Genomic DNA, 25377 nt, shown 5'->3' with positions numbered 1-25377 from the left:
GCAGATGAATAAAGTGCAATTTTTTTATATAACAATAGAAAACAAGCAAACTGATTTAAACAAATTACCCAATTAACCAGTAAAAAAGCTCAAAAATTAGCCCTGTACCAAACAAGAACAAATTCAATTTTTGTGATTAATGATTACAAGTTCCCTTTCCATATTCATAAATTGCCGCATTATGGCATATACTGAAAGTTTTTAGATTCAAATGGCAACATTCTATTTTGTATTATCAGCAAAGGTAAAACTGAGTAATTATTGTCAATTTAATACTATTTGTTCAGAATGCGATTGTTACATTCTGTGAAATTCCTAGTTCATGCTTCTGTTGTTTTTCTTGAATAACTTTGTCAGTTTGATGTCATGTATAAAACATCAGTTACCTTGGTAACAGCTTAAGTATTATGTATGGTCAAGATGGGTTACAAAACCACAATTCAAGTTAAAGCAATTATATGACTTGTTATGCACATTTACTTATATGAGAAAATCATCATGCTTCCCCTTGATGTTCAATACAGTGTATGTCATAACAGTAGTGTTATTCTACACACGCCCATGTTATTAAACTGAGTGTCTATTGTCAATTTAATACTGTTTGTTCAGAATATGATTGTAACATTCTGTGATATTTCAAGTTCAGGCTTCTATTGTTTTTCTTAAACAACTTTGTCAGTTTGATGTCATGTTTAAACATTAGTTACCTTGGTAACCATTTAAGTATTATATATGGTCAAGATGGGTTACAAAACCACAATTCAAGTTAAAGCAATTATATGACTTGTCATGCATATTTACTTATATAAGAAAATCATCATGCTTCCCCGTGATGTTCAATGTAGTGTATGTGTATGTCATTTATGACAAGTTAGGACAGTAGTGCTATTATACACAAACCCATGTTATTAAATCCTGTCTTTAATACCTAAATTCAGCAGACTGCTTCATCTTATATGATGACTATATATTTTATGTCTAGATTTACTAAAATCATACATTACATAACTATTGTGTGTTTTGTTTTGTTTTTTTTTTTTTGTTGCTTAGTTATTTGAGAGACCACAAGCTGTAATGCTTATTCTTATTATTAGCACCTTCCAAGCATGTTTATACAGTCCATAGACTTTAAATTATGAGACCCATCTAGTTTCTTATTTGTTGTAAGTATATTTCCATCCTTATATGCACACATATCAATACTTCAAGCATGGGAAACAAAGTCCATCCAGTTTTGCCAGAATGCAATTCACTAGTTCATGTGGTGTGTTTCCAAGCTGTTCTTAAAATATCCAAACCAATATTTGTCCTGTTCCATTTTACCAGCCTGTTCCATGCAGTGGCCACTCTGCCAGTGAACCACTCAACACACCTTCCATTTCCACAGATATTTCCACAAAGGAAATCTGATGACTCTCCCTCTTCCTGGTAACCCCAAACACCCCTAGAATCAGCTAAGCCATATGCCCAACACTTCTGAGCAAGCTTACCTCCCAGACCACTGCAAAGGGTACTGCACAAGAGCATGTGCTCTTAGTCTTTCACAATAACTCAGACTTCCACTCTTATGTAAGTCCTTAATGTGTTTGGACCAAAATACATTTTAAATATAAAATTGCGCTTATTATTTATTTATTTATTTTTTTATAAAGAATCAATTTAAGGAGCTAATCGAACTGTTGGGAGACCATCAAACCAGCCCTTTTATTTTATATACATATATATATATATATATATATATATATATATATATATGTATGTGTATATTTTTTACACCTAAAACTTCATTGCCGAGAATCATCTCGGAGGCTTCTCAGAGCCATTAAGCATTATCTTCACTCTATCTGCATTACCATAGCAACCTGGGTGCTTCTGTTTCAGTTAGTGTGTCTGTGTACTGCATACCAGAGGCTCGCGATGCACCTGAAACAAAGATTCACTTCACTGCAACTTCAAGCATAAATTTCCTCCCTTTCAGTGAGGCAGCAGCCAGGAAAAAAACGTAGAGCAAACAGAGAAAAAAAATAAATACATAACCTCCCAATAAGCCGTCACAACACATTCTTCCAGCCTTCCCACCTCTCATTCAGCAGATGTATAAACAGACTATTCTCTGCCAAAATATCCCAAATCACAGTTGTATCCACCTCTTACCTTAACTGAAGAAGGCATTAGTCTCCATTACAGCATTTTTTTTTAAAACACTCTACTGTTACTGCTTTTATATATGATGCTAATTTGTTACATTTGAATCTGAACTCTGATGAATGGTACCTTATTGAATTAGTTAATTGATTATTTAAATTATTATAAGTAAAATCAATAAAAAATGAACAAGATAAGTATTAATTGAGTTCAAGTAGGGGAATAGAAACACCTATGTTTGTATTATGGGTCTATATTATATAATCGCATGTGAACAATGTTGAATGCTCTAATGAGCAAAAATGCCAGAACTCAAAGTTCCATTATTGAGATTGCAGTACATTGAAGAGTGGGATATTTAAGCAATAACCCATGCCTGGGTGTAGGTAATGCTGGATTTACCCACGGTTGGTGTGATTTGGTCACGAGGGAGAAACCCGAGTGGCCAAACAAAGACAACCATGGGTAAATCCAGCATTACCCACACCCAGAAGCGGGTTATTGCCATTATACAATGCCATTATTTAAGAAAAGAAATACTTACTTTTCTTAAATAATGGCATTGTGTAATACCTCCGTGCTGCCCTTCCGCAGCTGTCTGGTATTCTGCGTATGCGTATGTTTACGCAGTACATCAGAGCTGTGGATAGAAGCAATGGAGAAAGCAAGATCTCTGTTGCATTTTACAAAGTGTCTCACTATGTTAAAGGAGTTTAACATAGCGAGACAGCTTTAAATAAAGCAACAGAGAATCTCAGTTGCTTTTTTTAAAGCTGTCTTGCTATGGTAAACCCATTTAAACTAGTGAGACAGCTTTAAAAAAAGCAACGGAGAAAGGAAGATCTCCGTTACTTTTTTTAAAGCTGTCTCGCTATGTTAAACTCCTTTAACATAGTGAGACAGTTTCTAAAAAGCAACAGAGATCTTGTGTTCTCCATTGCTGTAAAAAAAAAAAAGACATGCTAATGGAAAAAGTCCGGGTGACTGGATCTTTTTCCATTAGTTTAAGTCTTTGATTTACACCGTGCATGCTGATTGGTCAGCATGCACGTTTTGGAATATTAAGGGGGGGGTTGTTGTATAAGAATTAAATAATGTATTCTCCTTCAGTGTTTTCAGGCAGACCAAAGATTCTTATGTTGTTTCTCCTTTCCCTGTTTTCTAAGTCATCTATTTAGTTAAGCAACCATGTATTCTGTTTAAGCAGAAATTCTTTTTGGAATTTTTCCTATTTGAGTCTCCCTTCAATGTCATTTAGAGACTTCTCTGTATTTGATATTTTTTGTATGGTGTTGCTGTAATAGTTCCTTAAGAGTATCAGTCTGTTTTTGAAAATTTAATTTGAGGTTTTCTAAGTCATTTTTAAAGCCATCCATCTTCAAAGATAGTTCCTGTAAGGTAGATGCCATCAATTGCAGTTCTTTTTTTCAAAGCAGTATCTGGATGAGAATTCCTTCAGTTGTTCATATTCACTGACTCAATAGATCTCAAAGGTATTTGACAGGAACATTTTTGGAAATCTCCACCAACATTGATATTTATGCAGTTTTGTAGTTTATCTATAGATTTCTAATGTTTTAAACTTGAAAATAATAACATTTTCCAATATTATTATACTAGTTTATGGAGCTCTCAAAATTCACTGCTCTCAGTTGGCCATCTAGGCTCCACCCCCTGATTCCCTGAATCTCTGAATACAGTGTCACTCACTGTTTTATATTATCATTACACCAGTTTTTACATTTTTCTTTGTGTCTATCTATATGTATGCACACACCCTGTTGAAAGCTGACATCTGTGCAGTTACACAGACGTGTTTCAAGGGTGCAAAAATCACCCAGCAGTGCAAGGGTACAATGTCTATCACACATTTAAACCACTCTCTGAAATAACAAACAAACAAACAAAAAACAAAAAAAAAAAAAAAAGGAAGAGATGTTTCCATTTACATAAACAATCACACCTCAAGATCGGTCAAGCAGAATGGCTCGCTTGAGCTCCTCCACATCCAGCTGATCATAACCAAAATCTCCCACCATATCATTGTTAGCTACAGCTCATCAAACATAACCACACCACATACCTGAAGTTACAAGAGTCACTTATTATTCAACCCAACACACTACTTGTGAGTGACTTTAACTACCCTCCATAATCTGCGAAATATATACAGCCTCTAACATACCGGCTCAGAGATTCATGCATTTTGTCAATGCAAATGCTCTGGAACAGCTGGTCTGCACTCCCTATAGGGTCTCAAATATCATTGACATAGTACTCACAAACTTAGGGGAGTATTGCACAACCCTCGCACCCACCATGTAAGATCATAAATTAGTCTCTTTTGGATTCAGGTTAGGATTAGCACCCACTACTAAAGATGGCATGTGGACTCTATCCCCACTGCACCACCTTAGTAGATCTCATAGATCGTGACCCTGCACCTTAACATTATTAAAATCTTCCTGTAATATTTCCATTGCACAAGACAGACTTAGGCATACAAACACACACAGACAATACTCCGTCTATCGCCGAACGTAACCCTTACTCTTTCTCTAAAATACACAAACTCACACACAGACAGGTATTACTGGGGAGAGTGTGTATGTTTGTTATGTGTGTGGCTGCATATGCAATAGTATGTGTGAGTTCGTATCTACATAGTAGGCTGCAGTAGGAGACTAAGTAAAGGGGTAGTTAGCATAGGTTAGTGTGTGTGTGTGTGTGTGTGTGTGTGTGTGTGTGTGTGTGTGTGTGTGTGTGTGTGTGTGTGTGTGTGTGTGTGTGCTCTTGGACTCCTGGAACATTTATAGCCCTATAATCAAGGCATAAGTCACCTCCTAAACAGTGTGTAGGAAACAAGACTATAGTGCCAAGGCCTCCAGCATTTCCTGGTAGTTAAATCTGTTAAGCTCCTGATATATTTAGTTACAAACCTCTGGGATTTCTCTGATTTCTTAAAATGCTTAACAAGGTATATTCCAAAGGGGAAACTGTACTCAATAATGGCTCAGATCAATGCAGAATAGAAGGAGGTGAGGACTTCATCAGATCTGGATGATATAACTTTAGCTATGAGATGAGCAAAGTAAAAGATTTTCATAACCAGTGGTGCAACATTTTGATCAAATGTAAGGGAGGTGTCAACCCATCTACTCAAGTCTCTCACAAAAGTTTCAGTTTTAAGTGGTGTCTTATCTATGCTGTAAGTGGAAGTAAGTGAGTGCTTACCAAATGCTACAATAGTGCACTTTTTGGAGTTGAGCTTGAGCCCATTTTTGGTACACCAGCTGCTGACAAGTACAAGCTCCTGTAGGAGTACAGGTATGTCAGAGGGAGCTTGATGATGACTCAATGCTTACAATAACTTGCAAGCATTGTTAACCAGAGATCCTTATTTGCTAATTAGAGATGGGAGAAGTAGATACTGTACAGCAGTGGTCCCAAAACTGACCACTGTGGGAATCTACTGATCACATTTTTGTTCACAAAATCTTTCAAAAACATTTTGACATGTTCTGCCTTGCAAGAGAAGAATCCATGAGCAGACAAGTTGAAATGGCTGATAAATAAACCTTGATAGTGGAATAAGAAATGCCATAGGATAGTAACTCACACAAATATTGTAAAACAATAGAAAAACAAGTCCTGAATTTAGACTGCTTATGTTGTTGGCACCAATTAGAAAACCTTTTTTATTTGCTAATATATGATTTTCCGGTCTATATTATATGCTAGAAAGTTTAAAACTTTGACTCTCATAGATCAACACCATATGAACGGAGTTTTAAAACTCCAAACAAATAATAAAAAATTAAAAGAAAAACAAAGACTTACCTGTATGTTCCAGGCAGGGGGGCAAGCACCTCTGCACCCCCCACATAGGGGGCTTTGCCCCCACACCCCCCACTACTTAAATATACCAACTCCGAGATAGTACTACATTTAAGTAAATGGAAATATTCACTATGGCGATCTCTGTTGAAACTTGCAAGCTTTCAAAAGTTGCTCATATGGTGCCGACCATATGAGGCTCAAAATTTTGAATGTTCATGATTTCTAATGGAACCCATGCTTTTCTAGTAGCAGGCTTTCTTGCTTCCATTAGTACCTGCTGCACATCCTCAGAAACCAGGTGCCTAAAAGAAATTAATACCTTATCATCCAGGCAGTCAATTTAAGGTGATTGATGTTGGATCATATCAAACACCCTTGCTCTTATGTGAGTAGATCCATTCTGTGAAGAAGCTTGTAGTAATTACTACTGCCATTTCCAAAAGAAAGAGAACCATGGTTGCCTGGGCCAGAAGGGAGTCATCACAATAATCTTTTGGGATTCCTTCTGAATCTTCAAAAATACCCTAGATATTAGTGGAAAGGGCGGAAAGGCATTCAAGAACATTCCTGTTCAAAGAAAAGAAAAGGCATCTGTCTTCAGGCCTTCTTGCATGGAATTCTGGGACACAATTTTGCTAGCTGACTGTTCAGAGAGGAGGTAAAGAGGTCATCTTGAGGAATTCCCCACAGATTGATCAAATCTTGAAAGAATCCCAAATCTAGTTTCCATTCATGAGGGTCTGCCCTGGTCCAATAAAGCTTGTTGGCAACACAGTTTTGCTCTGACAGAATGAAGGACGCCTTTAGAGTTACATTGTGCTGTGAACCTATATCTCAAGTTAGCATGGCTAGTCTGCAAAGGAGGTATGACCTGGATCCCTCTTACTTGTTGATGTACCACATCACTGTCATATTGTCTGTAACCACTTGAAGAGGTCCTGGAGAACAAAGATGTTTTAGAGAATTGAATGCCTTGATCAGGGCAAGCAGATCCTTGATATTTATTTGTTTGCATTTGTCCTTGGTGTCCCACTTCATCTGCACTTTTATCTCTCCTGAAACTGCACCTAAACAAGTCTGAAGCATCTGTGATGACTGAATGCTTTGGAACAGGGAGCAAGAAGGGAAGACCTTGACTTGAGGATAGCTGTTGTCTCCACCAACTGATTTATCTTCTGACAAACTCTGCTACTGAGATCTGAAAAGATAGAGGGTGTTGAAGCTTGGACGAAATAAATTTCAGATACCACTGTACCTTTCTTATGTGGAGGTTTGCCATGGATATCATGACAATCATAGATGCCATGAGACCCAAAAATCCAGAGATGTTTCCTCCCATTGAATTAAGTCTGAGTAGAAAAACTTTGAAATAGATTTACATAAAGATCTATTGTTTTACCGGGGAAGAAAACCTCTTTGAACTGAGGTGTCTAGTTGACATCCCAGGAACACAATCCTGTGTGAGGGGAGTCAAGAAAGACTTTTAAATATTCTCTTGGAGTTCCAACTTATGCATGAGATCTCTTGCCCAAAAGAGAGATTCCTGACAGTTTGAAAAAGACTATGCAAAGATAAGCAAGTTGGTTAAATACAGAAAAATGTGGATACCCTGTAGCCAGCAATGAGCTATAATTGGAGCTAAATACTTTGTGAATACTTTTGGTGTAGTGGATACTCCAAAGGGTAAAGCAGGGAACTGAAAATATGATTGAGGCTCACAAAACCTTACAAAATGCCTAGTATGAATAGGAATGTGATGATAAGCATTTTTAACTCTATTGTGACCAGGAAACTTGAAAACAGAAGAGGCAATAGGTTGTGAAGTGACGTCATTTTGAATTTGGGCATTATACCAAACAGTTTTAGGAAAGAAAGTTCCAGAACTAGCATTTTCTTTCTTTGGGACTAGGAACATCCTTGAATAAAACCCTTCCCACCTGAGAAGGAGGAGCTGGTTCTATCACTCCTTGAGACAGCATGTGATGAAGAACAGGTGGAAAAAAGCAGTCAGATCTGAAGGATGAGGTATGACCCCTGGAAAGGAGTAAGATTCCTCCTACTGCCATCTGTAACCATGAGGAATGATTGTCAGAACCCATTTGTTGGAAATAATCTATTGCTAAAGAGAAAAATGTGGATTCTGTCTTTCTGGAAGTGAAAGAAGGCTGGGTTGGGAAGGGGTCACAAGATCTCTTAAACAGTCATTCAGACTTGTTGGAGTACATTTGGTTTTGAGATGTTTAAACTCCTTTTTGGAGCCTCCTTGCCATTTATTCTTAAATGTCTGTTTACTTAAATTCTGTTGAGACTGCTTATTCTGTTTTTGCTGAAATTTGATGAGGAGAAAGAAAATCCATTGGACAATTTGGAAAAGAAAGGCTGAAAAATCTTAGAGATTCCCCGGATCACCTTGCCCTTTCATCACACTTTTGATTACCTCTGCAGCAGAGGCGCCAAACACTAAATATTTATCCAAGGAAGAACTTAATGTGTCTTTTTTAACATCACCTGGAAGGTTCTGAGAATGCAGCCAAGCAAACTTTCTTAAACTGTGCCAGTGGTCATAGCCCTGGAAGAAGTATTAACAGTGTCATACACACACTGTAAACAACAAGTTGTGACCTATGCAACAGAAGAAATTAAGTTATTTAAAGCAGATTTTTTCTTCACAAGAAGAAACTGTAGATAAAATTCTCCTCAAACTTTCACAATATGATACAATAATCTTTGAAATACAAGTCTAACAATTTAAAATTCTGAAATTCAGAGTTGCAAAAGTATGCATTTTTCCCCATACCTATCAATAATTTTCCCATCCTTATAAGAAAGAGTGGCACTGAAACTAATTAAGTAGTCAACCAAGGATATAGCTGCTAGGTCAGGTCTGGGAATAGTGTATAGAAAATTTAGAAGACTGAGAGACTGAGGAACTTTATGCTTCCTATCTGCCAATACACATATCATCTAAAGCAGACAGGACAGGAGAAATGGGTGTAGATTATGAAAAATCCTTCTGTTACAACTTTTGTATTTTTTGAGGAACAATTCTCAGTGTTCTCCTACTGAAAGCCCTGGGACATTCTAGAAACAGTCTCAGAGAAAGGAAACTCCCACAGGGAGAAGCAGAAGAAGTGGTCTCCTCTGAGTCTGAATCAGAAATCTCAGGACAAAACCTTGAATCCATCCCCAAATCTTTCTGATTCACAATTTTGACTCGCTTCAGGATAGGAGATATCTCTGTTTCATTTACAGTAAACTACTCTACAAGAAGGATCAATAGCCTGAATCAAACCCTGAGTCAGTCCCAGTAAACTACTCTTATCCAAGGAAATTTGAGGAGAATTAGATACATGCCTGGTTTTCTGTTTCTTTTTGACAAAAAAAAATGGGGCTAACCATGTTACTAATGGTATTCTGACACAACAGAGAAACCTTCCTTTTTCCCTCTCTCAGAACTGACAAGGGTGGTTCTCTCATGCTCACTGAGGAGACCCCAACAGCCACAGAGGACGTGTCTAAGCCTCGTTCCATAGTGACTGTAGATGCTACACCAGAGGGATCTGACATAGAAGATGAGTGGACTGAGGTACAACAATTGGCCACAGCAGAGTCATCCACCTGTGGTTGAAGCAAATTGTTAGGCTGTTGTGGTGGCAAAGTCTGTTTGCTTAACATTTTGTTTTTGTGGCTGGAAGAAAGATGGACTGAGGGAGAGACAATCTGATCCATGGTCAAGCTTAAAATGTTGCCTCTGTCCTGAGGAAAACAAGCAACAATGCCAGTAAAACCTAGTCCACAAAATTTACTTTTTAATTTTTTTGACATAAAAAAAACACAGTAACAAGTAATTTCAAACACTATGGCAGCCCCACAGCCTTAAAGTAAACAGAATTTCTCCACAGAAAATAGTTTATCAGTTACAAAACAGTTTTTTTAAACTAACAGAAACAATTAGTGCTCTGTTTAAAAGTACTTTACAGTCTCAAGGCAAAATGTTAAAACACAATACGCGAAGCTTTAAAATAACTTTCCTGGAGAAGAAAGTAATAAAACATTAATTAAAAAAATAAAATAACAAAATGGAAGGTTTTCCACAAAGGGAGCATGTCTGCCCTATCTGGCCAGCAAAGGAAAGCACACACTGACCACAAATCCTCAAAAGCCTCATAGGACCATACTCTTCAGCAGCAGTAAAGCACTGAAAGGCATCATTGCCAAACCTGTCTTTTAGTCAGTTCAGCTCGAGCTACTTGAAAGTTTGGACATATGGAAGGTGCCCTAAAGCTTTAGAAGCTGTCCAGCTATTACATCCTTGGCAGGATATAACCCATATAGCTAAGGCCACTGCAGTGATCAGTATGAAGAACATCACTCTGGAACAGTTTAGAGGTTTAGCATCATTCTAATTATGTTGCCATTTTTGGTGGAATAAATTGTGAATGCCTAATATATAGCCTTAGTGAACTCAAACTTCTGCCTTATGTCTTACAACATCAAATCTTAAAAGCAAAACCATTTCCTCTTTTGACAGCAAAGTATTAAAAATAGTTTGCATGTACCTGTAAAACAAGACTGCCTTTCAAAACTTTCAGATCAAAAGTAATAAATTGAAAGCTTTTATTTGTTTTTTACTTTCTGAAGTTATAGAAAAGGAAGCATATTAAATAAAATGACATTTAGTCGATTGTTTGCTAATATCATTTCAAGTGAGTACTATTTTAGGAAGTTTCATAATGATACCTGCCATTTTTTATGATGGTATGGGAATTTTTTTTAATATTATTGATTAGCTTATGTGTCCCAATAGTCTGTAAAATATTTTTAGTTGTTTTGTATCCCAAATTATGAATCATTCTACAAAAGTGTCGTGCTTTGTTCTGCATGTTCCAGTTCAACAGAATGTCACCTTGGTACACAGGCACATAGGCAGTTTAAGAGGGAACAATACTAATATAAGGAAACTAAGCTTTCTTAATATGATTTTGATATCAAATCAGAAATATTCTGTATTAATGATTTTTGCAGTGATCTTTTTCAAACTATTATATTATTCTTCATTTAGTCTTCACTAATCAGTCTAAACTACCATTATATTTCCAGAAACATGAAACTCTTGTTTTCATTACATTACGAAGGGTTATAAACTGTACTAAAATTAAATGAAAACTTGAATTTAAATTTGCGTGAATATAAATTATAGTACCTCTGCTAATAAATACTTGTCAGACTTTATAAATATTTAAAGTACTCAAATTAAGTTTTTCATTTAAATGAAAATTAGCAAATACAGTGGGCAGAATAACCCATACATTGTCTATTTTTATGATATGTGGATGAATTGCTTTATCTGACCAACTAGTGAAACATGGGTGTTTAATTTCAAAAATGACTCAATCCTACAATTTGTTGTGCTATGCTGCACAGTTATACATTCACTTCTTACATACATTCTTTAATATGCAAGTTGAAAAAACAATGTGTGCAGTATTATAAAAAAATGTGTTGTGCCCCATGATTACAAAATGTATGCAGATACTGGACATGTAACACGATGAGTATAAAACCAATACTTAAGAAATGTGACACAGTATAACACTACATGCTGCCTTTATATGATGCAGTTAATTTAAAGGCTCAGATTATCTTTAACAACTATATGTTACATCTATTAGGTAAACTTGTTCAACATAGCAAATCATAAATAAACAGACAAGCAAATAAATCAACTAAAAATATATAAATAATTCAATACATATATATTCTATAATTATGACAGCCTTTCAAGGTAATCGTGAAAAAAATGTCATTTGTCACCTTCCTCAGAAAGAAGAAGGCCATCTGACACTGACATCACAGGCAAAGCATGTCAGGTTGTGATCTGGATACTTTGAACTGCTGCTTAACTAGTTAGAGAAACAGAACATTGTAAAGTCATGCAAATCAGTAAAGCTGATATCATCTTTGACAAATCAGGATTGCATCTTACGTATGTGCAGTGCTTCATGTGAAAAAGAAGGCAAACGAGTTTGTGACAAATTGGTAAGTACCTGGTATAGGTCTTGTTCTACAACTTACTGCACACTTAATCATGCCCCGGGATTCATCAAGCTCTGTGCAAGCATACTGTTATTCTTGCACGGAGCATTCCATGAACGTCTAGGACAGCAGCGCACCCTGCATATTCATGAGGGTGCGTTGTTGTCTACACTAGATGGCCACAAAACAAGATCGAGTGCAAGGGGCTTGTCCAAGCACTGCTCGTACAGTAAATGCACCCCCTGCACTCTAGAATTGATGTACAGCAATTCTAAGGCTAGTAATAATGTCCACATACACTGTTATCACACGATAACATTGTCCATGGACAAAATACATAAGCACAACCCCCCACAACATAAAACCAACTGTTTAGATCATCACAGAAGGTCCAGAGCATTCCTCATAATTTTGGCCTTTTCTTCATAAAATGTTTCATGTCTGTTAAAGAAGTGGGATGATCGAAGGGGATAATTATGTTAAAATTTAAGGGATTATTATTGGGTTATTAGGATGATCTTAAACTTCTTTAATTTTTTTTCCATCCCCAGTAAAGTTTAAGCATAGCTGAGCGGATGTGTGCATAGCACAGCTATGCTCAGCCTATCTTACACGTTCCAATGAACTAAATAGAAATGTAGAACCAGAACGGTAAAAATGAAATAGTGTAATAGAGTTTTCATTTAGTATGCAGTTATTCATGGTTCAAGCCCCAATACAGTCCATTAATTCTTATTTGTGACAATAGCAGTAAAAGTATATGTATTAGAAATAGGTAGTGAATAATATATATGTGTTTACCAGGGTAGTGTAGCAGGTCCAAATGTGAGGTGTCAGTGTAGCACAGATGTAAAACCCCCACATAAACACAAGTGTCCCATACAGTATAGCCACAAACGAATGTAATATAATGAAAGTACATAAAATGAGAATAATTATTATAATGATAATAATAATCATAATTAATAATAATATTGATAGTCCATAACATAACAGCTGAGAATGCTAAACTGAGCTCAGCTGTGCTTAGCTAGAGTAAGCATTGCTGAAATTTGTATGTTTAGCAAGAATTAGTGTAGCAAAGTGGATTTGCACACTGGTAAGCAGTGCTTACCATCTACCCCTGTAAGCAATGCTCATCTTTGCTAAGCGGGTTTAACCGGTGCTTAGCTTAGCTCACCATATTCAAAACTGTCCAATCACAGCAAAGGTTGGGAAATCAGCCCTATTTAAAACTTGCAGGTGGGAATTTAGCTTATTACCAGTTATAGCTCCCCACTGTAGGCACTATGGCTGGTGCAGGTGAAGGTGTGTACTTTTGGATGCAGCGCTGGGGCATTCAGGAGTCCAGGGTCATGTTCAGACTCCTTGTAGAAAACCATGACATGAGACTGCTGCAGGACGAGTACCAGGGCTCCCAATACAAAGCGGAGGCCTGGGAACATCTTGCCTATGATGTTAACAGTGCCACTGACATCCCTCAGACTGGTAAGCAGGTCCAGCACCACTTTGCCAAGTTGAAGCGGAGGAAGAGGGAGGTATTGGACCAGTGGGTCCAAGATGCTCAGGCAGAGAATGCTCCAGGCATGTGTAAGTATCAGTCACAATAAGTGTTTTTCAAAATTTAGCCTGTGTATGTGATGGATATGTATGCATAAATGTTTTTTTTTCTTGTCTCCTGTATAGCTGCAGATAAGAGGGCTGTGAACTTGGATGCCCACACCAGCAGGCTGCAAAGGCTGCATTGAGAGGCTGGTGAGTAACAATCTAGCTTGTAGTATTCAGGGGAAATAAATAATAATGAGTATTATGTCACCTTGCAGTATTTAAAAATGGGTATGGTTTGTAATGAATAAACAAGCCCATAGAAGAGTAATACTGACATACAGGTTTTATATAAATACTGTAAGTGCTTGTTAATAAAAGTCAAAATCCCAGACTAGGTGTGTTTACTTTGGTATTGTATGAATTACAATGTGCACAGTTTATGCACAGCAACTACAGCTGTGAAAGGATTAAACAATCAAGGCTCATCTGACAAATATTATGGAGTTGTAAAACAGCAGATTAGCTGTATGAAGAGAGTATTACAAAGTCAGACAAAAGAAAGCAATTTTTCAATAGCTCATTCTGATGAAACACAAAGTTTTTTTTTTTGCACAAACAAGCACGGTTTGAATCCCGGGAGTGGTAGTAAGCTGTATGCATAATTTCACCCAGGATTTTGTGAATATATGCATTAACAGTCAGGTGGTGTTAACAGAAATTTCTTCCACAGGTCTGCCAACTAAGAAAATGTATAAAATAGCTATAAGAAGGCTGTAGGTATACTCTGTCCAACATCCACTGTCCAACCCCAAGGCTGCAAATGACAGCAAGATAAGTACATCCACCAAGTAGTCTCCCCCAAGAAATGTTCCTCAGGTGTCATGCTGTCACAGTTAGTAGTCACTGCTGCCAATAACCAGGGTGACTGATAGAAATCAAGGCAGAGTATGGCAGTAGCACACACACACACACACACACACACACACACACACACACACACACACACACACACACACACACACAGTATGAGTGCACATATGTAATCCTGACTATGTTAATATATGTAGAAACAGTCAGGTAGTGTTAACAGACATTTCCTCCACAGATCTGCCAGGTAAGAAAAGGTATAAAGTAGCTATTAGAAGGCTGTAATTATACACTGTGTACAAACATACCACTGCCCAACCAAGGACATAGGTTATTGTAAAGTGAGTTAATACCTGTAGAGTAATGATTAGAGCAATGATCATTGAAGTTATGAGTACTTCAAGCATATATAGTTGTTAATTGACATCTCTCTCTCTCTCTCCCACCTTATCTGCACCAATAATCTAAACACATAAATCAATGAGTATGTTTTTCACCAAACCTATTGTTGGGATGTGTGCCCTATTGTTATACAAATATTGAAATGTTTTTCTATTACTGTTCCCTGTTCAAATACTATCATTGGTGGCCTGTTGCTATCAATGTAACCTGCATGCCGTTATAATGCCCACTGTGGTTTCATATATGCATGTGTTCTGTTTGCTATGCAACTGTTCTAAATATGTTGTTTTTGGTTAATGGGAATACTCATGCATGCTGTTATAACTAATCCTGGAATTTGTTTTTCATGACTAACCAACATATGTTCTAAAACTGCAACACCATAGCATATCTGGGAAGGTCGATCCCAGGGGATCTGCCTCTCTCACCTCATCTGGCTGTGGCACCGGGCTCCAGCACTTCTGGGACCCCGAAACCTCCTCGTCTGCTGGTCCTGCACCCATCTTTGGGTGGAGCTGCTTCAGGGGATGGGGCTCATCCCCCCTGGGTGCAGGAGTGGTCAGGATCCTGTCACCTGAAGCCAGGTCCAGAGTCTGGTTAATAGCAAGCTCGGCAAGGAATTTGGAGATCTGCTACATCAGCTTCAGGGCCACGTGGCATATCTAGAGGGTCAGCCTGCCCCTCCTGCTCAGACCCCAGCACAGTCACTTTGAGGGTCATGAAGGTGCAGTGGTGACTGCCCATGGGTGGGGACCTCAGTCCCACTGTATCCATTTGGGGGCTTGTGGGCATCCGATTAACAACCACCAATCCCCGTCCAAGGTGTTTACCTCCCACATGTGTCATATACCACTCCTGTCTGCTGCCTTGTCTGTCTTGTCTGTCTTCCTACCCAAACTACCTCCACAAATATACCTACTATTCTTTCCCAACATCCCACTCTCACCTTAAAAAAAAGGGCAATCTGTTCCAACAAAAAAATTTTGCCCCATACACAGCTGTCCATTTTGCACACGTGTCCACTGGACACATGTAATCTGGTCTAATTGGCTTCACAACACATTACTGTTGTCCTCACTGCGCTCTCATGGGTTTGAGTGTCCAGATTTACCTCCAAATTCTGTATATATGCATAGCTGTTGCTGTAGAAGAAATGGACAGCTATGGGCCTTCCCTACACCTGTCCTGCACATCCTTAGGTATCTTTCATATTGTTTTTCCCTCTTCATGCCCCCTTTTTCACCACTTTCTTATCACCTTTTTTCTTTTCTTTTAAAGAAATTAGAGAGGGGTAAGTGGGAGTAAGCAGGAGTAAGCGTGTTTGCATGGTGCTAAGTGAAGTTAACTCAGATTATCAGTACGGAAAAGATTCTGTAGATTTAGTCAAGTTTTGTATAGATATACAAATGTATATATATGTATGGAGATGCATATGTATATATGGAAAAATAAATACATAATATATGTAGAGATATATAAAATATATACATATAGATTATAGAAAAGTAAATAAATAAATATATACATGTATATGGATATGTGTGTGTGTGTATATATACATATATATATATATATATATATATATATATATACATATATATATATATATATATATATATATATATATATATATATATATATATATATATATATATATATATATATATATATATATATATATATATATATATATATATTTATATATATATATATATATATATATATATATATATATATATATATAAATATATATATATATATATATATATATATATATATATATATATATATATATATATATTTATATATATATTGCAGTCGTATCTCAGATACATACTCTGAACCTCTTACTGCAACAAATCTGTCCATAGGCTATCAAAATAGGGGTCAATGGGCCCAAACTAGAGACCTCTTTTAAATATTGGCCTTATCCCTCTCTTCCCAGCAGCAACTGCTCTGCCTTGCAACAAAACAATAAATCCTGCCAGGTCTTAGCCCCAGGACCCTGTAAACTACAGTCAAAGTAATGTACCATTACACCATCTGAGCTCTGTAAAATGGTGATGATTTTTCAAAGATATTAGTTAGTAGATTCATTCAACAGTAGGGAAAGGATTCTGTAGAATCAGTCAGGTTTTCTGTCTCTCTCTCTCTATATATATGTATATATGTATGGAGAAGCATATATGTGGACAAACCTATACATAACAGATATATTTATAGATATCTACATCTATATGCATACACACACATATATATTTATATATAGAAAGATAAATAAATAAATAAATAAATATATATATATATATATATATATATATATAAAACATAAATATATAACAGCTACAAACACATGCATTCTGAAGGACATGCTGCTCAACACTAGAAGTCTAACTCTCAAAGTGCACTCACTGGAAGCACTCTTTAAAATGGAGAACATTTGCATTTGTGCTGTAACAGAGACTTCGTTAAATGCAGCAGAAAGCACCCCTGCACTACAAGCATATAACTCATTACACACCTTTTGGCCCCGGAACTTGGACTGAAGCTCCAAAAGTGGTAGTATTTCCATATTCATAAATGATGCATGCACCTCCAGACTGGTAACCCAACATAACACATCACAGATACTGCAGGTGTACCTAACATTGGGTAAGACAGTGATTCTGGTCGTAGCATGCTACTGGTCCCCAGTCATGTCCCAAGACTCACACTCCATGTTCCTAATCACCTGGTGAATATTACTGTCCAACCTAACACTTTCATACTGGTTTACTTCAAGTACCCCTCCATTAACTGGGGAAGCTACTCATGTACCAATGCACCTGCCCAACGTATTATAAAAGCCTTTCCATAGCTAACTTTGGCCTCCAAAAAACAGAGGTGGCTAACTTCATGCCAGCCATGCAAATAGAGACAAGTTGCATGACTGCAAAATCAAACAACAATGCACTCTGAACATGAACCCAAATGCATGGATTCTGCCATGCCATACCCAATAGAACTAAGATACTCTCTTCCAAAAAAAGGATGACAATCTTGTGGTCCCCTGCCATAAAGAAACAACAGAAGGAGGAATTTGAAATGGAATAAGGTGAAGTCCCAGGACTGGAATAACACCCTTATCAGCCTCAACAAGAAGTTGAGATCCCTCAACAAATACTCTAAAGCTAGCTGAGAAAACAAAATTGTAGCAAATAGTAAAGACAATCACAAGGCCTCCTAGAGTTATGTAAATAATCTCCATGGCAATACCAACATTTACTCTGAGGTACTGAACAATGATACCTCCTAGACTGAGCCAACAGATATTGCCAAGAAAATTTATATAAAGATATTGAGCATAATAGGAAACCTTTTTATAGATATATAAGATGTAGAAGGAGTAAAGATACACAAATTGATAAACTGTGTGCAGATTCTAAAATTTATTCTCAGAAAAAACAAATTACAGATATATTTACAAAATCTTATGCAAAACAGATTGGCTCCACGAAAGGTGTGGTAAGTTGTCCAAGTGACATCCAGGTAACCCCGATTACTCGAATCAAATTAGATTATATTAATAAAGAGCTGTGAAAACTAGATCCAAACAAAGTGCAGGGAAGAGAGAGAATATGTAACAATGACGTGAGAACACTTCAGCAAGAACATACACTACCATTATATCTATTATTCACTAGGTCATATAAATATAGGGAGATTCCTCAAGATTGGAGACATGCACTTATTAAACCTGTCTTTAAGGAGGGAAAGGGGAGTAGGACAAATGTTGTGGAAAAATAATGGATAAGGTAGTACTGGATAAGTTATCATCAGAACTGGATAGGTTGGGACTTGAAACCATATATCAGAATGCATATGTTGAAAATAGATCTATTACCATCTGTAACATGATGTTCTATAACAGTATAATAGCAGGTATGAATGAAAAATTGTGCTGCGATGTGATTTATATAGATTTAACTTCAGCATTTGACAGGGCCATACACAAAACACTGATCAATAAATTAGTACAACTAGGTATTGATGTACTGTTGATAAGATGGCTAGCTGCATGGCTTACAAATAAGACATGGGAAGTATCACACACCAACTGGACAGGTGAAATCCTTGGTTGCAGTCAAGGTGTCCCATAGGGCTCCGTCCTAGGCCCTTACTTGTTTAGATTGCATCTTTTAGACCTTACATTTTCATTTGAGGTGTTCTATAGTCTATATGCTGATGACCTGAAATTGGGTAAACTGATTACAAGTGTTACAGATAAAGCATGTCTGCAGAATAATTTGACTAAATTGACCATTTGGGCAGAGGAGAATAATATGTTGATAAATACATCAAAAACTAAGCATGCAAGATTTGGGCATAAACTGAAAGGTGAATATTTAATACAGCACACAGTGATAGAAACTGTAGACTCATTTAAGGACCTGGGTATATCGGTAGATTCAGCTATGAGTTTTTCTAATCATATCAATCAATTGGCTAATGATATAGAACTATAGGTTGTATAAAAAGATTTACAAAGTCTAGGAAATCAAACATAATGAAGGCAGTGTTTGTTAGTTACATTAGACCAAAACTTGAGTATGGAATAACAATATGGAGACCCTATAGGAAAACAAGCATGAATAAACTGGAAAGAGTACAGTGGAAATATAACAAGGGCATCCATGGATGTGAAAATCTAAGTTATTATGAAAGACTAAAATATCTGAACTTGTACGGTGTCTCTTACAGATATTTAAGAGGAGATCTTATTCAGTTATATAGGACATTTAGGGACAACTACCTCTGGGAATGTTTGGGGTTATCATAAAGTACTAGAGAATCATCGGATAACCTATGTAGTAGATTCTATAGGAATGAGAAGTGTACTAATTGGTTTTCTGACAGAGTAGCTGATGCTTGGAACAGGCTATCAAATTACATTAAAGTAAGTACTAGTTTAGATATTTTTTAAGAACAGCCTGGACATTTATTATGGGAACAAGTTTTCTGGTATATTGGCAAGCTAGAAGGGCATTAATGCCCGCGCTTGAAACATTTGTATGTATGTATGCATGTATGTATGTATGTAAGGTTGAGAGCTATGCAGGCACAGAACTTTGTTAGACTGAAACCTGTGCAGAAATAGCATGTTCAGATAAACTCTGTTAAACCACCAGTATTCAAAACATATAACAGCAATACTCACATTCTGCCCCTAAGTCTTGAACCTTCTCAACCATTTAGTTTGCTTGTCTTCACAAGTTGTGTTGTAAGAGGTATTAGCTCACACACCTTCTCGATGTCTTCCTCACAGGTAAGGAAAAGGGCCAATGCCCACAAGTAGTACTTAATTATAACAGTGCGTTGCCATGCCATTGGCTATAGGAATAACAACACAGCTGTTTTGCATGCAATTAGCAAGTGGCTGACAACAATTGGAGCACAGGCCATCAGCTGCTCATGAGCATTACCTACAAAAGGCAAGCCACTGCCTATGCAAAACAAATGTACACCCTACATGTGTGGGAGAGGGAGAAACAGAGGAAAAGAAAACAAATAATGCATATAACCAGCTACACTTGGAAAAATAAAAAGACATGTATGTCAAACAAGTAAGCATGCAATGGACTGCAGTAGGAGGTATGTAAGAATAGGACAGAGGAATTTTAACATATATGTCTCAACAAAACTTGCTGTACTAAGATATTGCTAATCACAACCTATGGTCATAGCATCTGGGTCTGTCTGCAGTGACACAGATCACAGGTAATGCACCAGGAAAGGATGGCTCACATATGACTATTACTGGAGTGTGTGTTGCACAATACTGACTTTGACAATGCTAGGCCAGCTACTGGGATGTTGTAAATATCCATATCTTACTTGCAACTACAACTATGATATACTTGTTTGCCTCAGAAATATGAGAGACCTATGCATGGTATTTGCATAGTAAAGTACTGCTGCAGATGTGTGTGTTGAACTGCATGTTATATATTGAGCTCATACTATTTAACTGTCCAGTGTTATGCACACTGACCATATGTGTCCCTCAAATTTGTAGTCATTTACCCATAGTGTTGGGTTATGTCTGTCAAGCCCTTGTAAATAATCTGTGAAAACTGACATAACAACATCTCCTTCATTGTTCACTGGCTTTTCCATTTGGGATTGCCACAGTGGATCATCTGTTGCCATTTCTGCCTGTCCCCTGAATCTTGCTCTCTCACACCAACCACCTGCATGTCTTCTCTCACCACATCCAGAAACCTTATATGTGGCCTTCCTCTCTTCCTCTTACCAGGCAGCTACATCCTTAACATCCTTTTCCCAATATACTCAGCACCCCTCCTCAGCACATGTCCAAACTGATGTAATCCTGTCTCTCCAACTTTGTCTCATTTCCGTCCAACATGGCCTGAGCCTCTCATATACACATTGCTAAACCTGGGCACCTGTGTCACATCCAGGGCAAATCATAACATTTGTAACTCTGATATGTGCAGCTCTGACTCCTTCCTTTTTGTCAATGGCACTGTCTCCAACCCATATAACATACCTGGTCTCACTACCCTTTTGTAGATCTTATATATCACGTTTGCTGGTACTCATCTGTCACAAATCACTCCTGACACTCTTCTCCACCCTCTCCATCCTGCCTGTACTATTTTCTTCACCTGTCCTCCACAGTCATCATTACTCTGAAATGTTGATCCCAGTCATTTAAACACATCCACCTGTGCCAAATCTGCTCCATGTATTCTCAAGATTCTGCTATACTCCCTCTCATACACACACAGATATTCTGTTTTAGTCCACCTGACCTTCATTACTCCCCTATCTACAGCAGTTCTCCACCTCTCTAGGGTCTCCTTAATCTGTTCCCTACTCTCAACACTGATCACACTCAATGATATCCCTCTGTAGTTACCACAGCTCTGTACATCAACCTTATTCTTAAAATTGTACTCAAGCACTTTCTCTCCACCCTTATGCAACCTATCACTTCCCAAGATAACAGCAAATAGTCCGGCTAAATACACTACTGACATTTCCATTAAACACCTCCATGCTTGCACAGGTATGTAATGTGGACCAACAGGCTTGCCAGTAGTCATCCTTTTCATAGCTATCCTTACATCCTACTTGTTAAGCCATTGCACTTCCTGATTCACCATACCCACATCATACAATCTTCTCTGTCTCATTCTCTTCATTCATCAGCCTCTCAAAGAACTCTGTCAATGTGCCCAATGCACTCTCCTCACTTGTGAGTACATTCACCTCATTATCGTTTATCACCCTTATCTGCTGCACATCTTTCCTAGTTCAGTACATCTGTCTAGTCAATTGGTACAACTCCTTTCATTCATCCTTCCTTAGTCTAACCTATCATACAACTCTTCATATGCCTCATCCTTTCCCTTTGCCACCTCTCTCTTTGCCATGCACCTCATCTCCTCATAGTCCTGTCTACTGTCCTCATCTCTCTGACAGTCCCAGTCATTCTTCCCCAACCTCTTTCTCTGTGTACTGTCTTGTACTTCCTCAGTCCACCACCAGATCTCCTTGTACTACTTCCTGCATCCACTTGTCACACCAGACACATTTCTAGCCATCTCCCTTAGTAGCTCTGCTGTAATAAACTAGATACTTTGTAAATTGACACTACAACCCAGTGCCTGTCTTAACGATTCCTTGAACTCCACGTCCCAATCACCCTTTTCCAATTCACACCATGTGATCCTTGATGCCAAACTCACACTCCCCCTCTTTTTGATCACCAACTTCATCTAACAGACCAACATTCTATGCTGCCTAAATACACTTTCCTCTGTCACCACTTTACAGTCTCCAGTCTCCTTCAAACTCACCCTTCTACATTGTATATATTCCACCTATGTGCATCTTGCTCCACTCTTGTATGTCGCCCCATGCTCCTCCCTCATGTTATAGTACATATTCACCACGGTCATGTCCATTCATTTTGGAAAATCCACTACCATCTCACCATCTGCATTCTTTTTAACACCATACATACCCATCACTTCCCCATCCCCTCTGTTCCCTTCAGCAACATGCCCATTGACATCTGCTGCAATGACCACTCCATCACCACATCATCCAAATGACTTCACATTTATCTTTCCTATCCATCACATAATCATCTTGTGTAGCATATGAGCTCATCGTCAACCTTGGGGCACCCACCCCAGTACAGCACCAGGGTATAGAGCCAAACATGCTGGAGGTGGGTGGCACCCACACAATGGATTGAGACTGTGCAGGTAAGAGCCCAGTGGGGATTAGTACACTAATGTTTCAGACATACTTGTATCTGTAGAGTTTCTAGATCCATGTGTCAAGTCAGATTGCAGCTGTGGATGGGGTTTTCTAATGCACAAAGGTGCACATCTATGGTGAGGACAGCAAATTGTGTAGTATTGGGGTTTGTACTGTAAATGTGCAGACATGCTGCATCCATCCTGTACCAAGACCACATGTGAGTCTGCTCACAATACCTCTCACTCACAACTACCTAGGTCCCTCTGGTCTGCATGTGGGACAGCAGCCTGAAGCTGGTGAGTATGAAATAGTTCTGTTGTGGTTTGGCAATACACCAGGTATGTGAAGGACATGCAATTTACCATATGCACAACTATCACTAATAGCCATATTGCTTTATGTGCATGTTCACTTGTGGTGGGGTTAACTGCATTGCATCACAATGGTCACCACAGGGGCCTATCTGAGGAGAAGTTAACATTCCTGTAGCATACCTCACAACTTATCAGTGCAAGACATCTGGACAGAGACCATCAAAATGGGCTGGAAAAATGGCCTAAGGTAGGGACATGTGTGAAACATTACTGGTATACAGTGGATATAAAAGGTGTACACACCCCTGTTAGGATGCCAAGTGTTTCTAGTACATACAAATTGGGACCACAATATCACAGTCCACACCTCTTCCAAACTTTAATGTGACCCATAACATGAACAGTTCACATGTAAAACCAAGCATCTGGACTCATGTATTGCACCTATAAGCATGGACAAGTGAGAGGTGGCAGATGTTTTATCAGCATGATGTTTCAGTCAGGTACGATACCCAATGCTGCCATATGTGTCAGTACACTCACTGTGACCAATTTGGCAACAAAATCACATACATGGGCATTGTTAAAGCACACAGACCACTTACAGGTTGTAAACATCTGGATATTCCAGACAGATCTGTACATAGGACTAAACAATGGTTTAACCTGCTGCATGTGAGGCAGATGCTGTTACCACACTATATAAAGTTAATGGCATCAGAAGGTTGTCAACAGCCATGCATGGTACACACATAAAAATGGTATAAGCCACACAAGATATGATCTCCATCCACACATCAGCACTGGAATTAGAACTCCTGTATATCAAGTTATTTCAACTATATTGTTATGTAGTTATCAGAGGCACCACAGACCTTATACAATTTCACCTCAACAGGACTACTAAATTGGAGTGAGGGGAAGACACACACACACACACACACACACACACACACACACACACACACACACACACACACACACACACACACACACACACACACTGACAGTATTGAGATTAGAACTCCTGCCTATCTATCTAGTTATTTCTACTGTAGTGTTTGGAGCTTATACAATTTCACCTACTCCAAAGGTACTTCTAAGGTGAGTGACATCAACAGGACTCCTAAATTGGAGTGTGGGGAAATGTAAAGGGTGGTACACAAGTAAAAAAATTGTATAACGCACACAGTACATGATTTTCACACACACACACACACACACACACACACACACACACACACACACACACACACACACACACACACACACACACACACACACACACACACACATACACACACACACGCAGACTTGCCAGTATTGAAATTAGACCCCCTGCTTATCTAGTTATTTTTACTACAATGTTACACATTTACTGCACATGCTACATAGCTTACAGGACTTACAACTGACAAAAGGTGCTGATAACTGCACAACTGAGATCAAGTAGTACAGGTGGCAGGACGTCTGCCTTCAGTTTCTCCCTTACATCTTGCTAGTTCTTTCTGTCTTGCACTTCAAATAGCATTATAGCTTTGCACTTCAACAGGATATTGTATCAATAAGTGTGTCACATCTGGGAGCCATAAGCAGTACTCATTCATTACAGAATTAGCCCCAGTACTTACTAGTTATGACCAGCCCTCCTGGGATGACTGAAGTGTGGTTTTTTTTGTGCTTTCACCCATTAACCTTGCGCATTTGTCCATTCTGAGGCACTGTTGCAACTGCCTCATGTACACAGACAACCCTCTCCTCTAAACTACAAACACTCAGACCTGTCAGAGTTACCCCTATATCACCAAATGTGGAAATATGCACTCTCCAGTAAAGGCTGGGCTAGCTGGTCAAGAGGATAAGATCAACACCTGCACCACACTATGTGGAACACATAGCTCACCACAACACCCACTATGACAGCCCTGACATACACTGAAAAGCCACA

This window comes from Protopterus annectens, chromosome 2.part0 (genome assembly GCF_019279795.1).
Source record: "Protopterus annectens isolate FY-2018-M chromosome 2.part0, PAN1.0, whole genome shotgun sequence".
Taxonomy (NCBI): Eukaryota; Metazoa; Chordata; order Ceratodontiformes; family Protopteridae; genus Protopterus; species Protopterus annectens.
This window is presented reverse-complemented; position numbering follows the sequence as displayed.